The sequence below is a fragment of the Penaeus vannamei genome, chromosome 10 (genome assembly GCF_042767895.1).
Source record: "Penaeus vannamei isolate JL-2024 chromosome 10, ASM4276789v1, whole genome shotgun sequence".
In the NCBI taxonomy this organism is placed as follows: Eukaryota; Metazoa; Arthropoda; class Malacostraca; order Decapoda; family Penaeidae; genus Penaeus; species Penaeus vannamei.
In genome coordinates, this window is record NC_091558.1 from 20069981 (window position 1) to 20072200 (window position 2220).

Genomic DNA, 2220 nt, shown 5'->3' on the forward strand with positions numbered 1-2220 from the left:
CTGGGCCTTTAAAGTTTGAAATATGATTTATTCTTAAACAAACTTGAACTATAAACTTTCAAGATTTATTTCTACACCTTAATGAAATTTCAAAAGATTACTAGGTTTCTAAAAATAAATAAAATAAAATAAAAATAAAAGCTGTATTTAGGCTCGCAATATCTGCTAAATCTTTTTTTTAGGTTTGCAACGCGACACCACCTTTGCAAACTTTATGCAATGGATTACATACAAAATAAATCTACAAAAAAATATTACCCAAAAATAATAAGAATTCCTTGGATAACGAACCGCACAATTAACCTATAACCGCTAGTTTAGGTAATCCAACACCATTAAAACAAAAACACTTCTTACCCTTATTTCAAGTATCTATCATCCCTCTATTATATCACCCAATTCCTCTATTTCTAATCTTTAATTTAGCACAAGCAATCCCCACAAAGCAACAGAGACGAAGCACTGACATCCGATAAACTTCTTATTGACAGCCGGACGCGAGTGTGTGAGGCTAACCGGTGTCGTTTCGCGGCTCAAGTGTCGTCAATATAAACCAGGTTATTGCCCTCTCTTGCCCCGGCCTGTTTGTCCTTGCGCCTGGCTGTTGTCTTCTCCTTCAGGACATCATCGCACGCCCATAAAGGTATTGGTATATGTGTGTGTGGAGCTGGGCGTGCGCTTGTGAAAATGCGTGTTATATATACGTGCGGGAACATATGCAGATACAGACGCAAACATACACGCTCGCACGCATGCACTAATACACACACACACACACACACACACACACACACACACACACACACACACACATATATATATATATATATATATATATATATATATATATATATATATATATATATATACATACATATATTTCATTCTATTTTTTTTCTTCGATGTTAAATTTCTGCAACGCTAGACCAAAAATAGGGGTTGAGAGCCTCTCACTTTTAAATACCTAAAACAAAAACAACTCAAACATAAACAGGTAAATAAACAAAGACAAACAAAAAAGAGCTCTCCACTACAGAACTTGATACCACTTGTAAAAGTCGAGAGGCAAAATAGCCAGTGAAATATCTACTTGTGTTTGTACTTGAGACGGTAAACAAAAAAATGGACAGTCTGAGAAACAAACAAAAGGTCTATTTTATATACGTGAATGCTCTGGAATCTTTAAAAAACAGAACAATTGATTTTAAAAAAAGTTTACGCCAAAACTATATCTTATATTCAAGAAAATTACCTAGTTCCGGGACAGCATTAAATCAATAACTAATTTATCCACTGTATTATCCACCGTTAACAAAAACCCTTCAATAGCTATACTTAGAAGAACATTGTGCAAAAAGACGAAAATAGATAACTGGATAAGAAGTCAAAGTTAACCAAGGTCGACTATGTAGTTGATGCTGTTAAAAGCTGTTTTGCATTCGCGTATGATAAATGGCTTTGATGATGGTGCTAACGAGAAAAAAGACATCGTGAATAAATAATAAAAATAACAATGATATTAAGAATAATCATTATAATAATAATAACCATTCTTACAAAATCATCATTATCAAAATCATCACCATTATCATTATCAGTCCCAGTAATATCACTTTGATCATCATCATTACTTTTACTATTATCATCATGATCATTATTATCATCAATATCGCAATCAGTACTACCATTACAATTACCACAATGACAGAAACAACAACAATAATAATAACATCTATAAGAAGCTAAAAATACGAAATCAGATGGAAATAATAAAGCCACGATAATTCGAGACCTACTAACCACGATGATATAATCTCTGGACTATAATATTTGAAAAAAATGACAAAAGAAAAGAAAAGAAAGAAAGAAGAAGAAAAAGAAGAAGGAAAGAAAAGAAAAAAGGAAAGAAAGAAACGAAAACAAGAAAGAAAAGAAAAAGAAGAAGGAAAGTAAAGAAAGAAAAGAAAAAAGTAAAGAAAGAAACAAAAACGAAAAAAAGAAAGAAAAGAAAAAGAAGAAGGAAAGAAAACAAAGAAAAAACGAAAAAGAAAAAAAAAGGAAAGAAAAGAAAGAAACACGAAAAAGAAAAAAGAAAGAAAAGAAAAGAAAGAAAAACGAAAAAGAAAAAAGAAAGAAAGAAAAAAGAAAAAACAAAAAACAGAGAAACCGTATAAGGCGGGGCAGGAAGAACCATAGCTCCAAAACAAACAACTTTTTTTC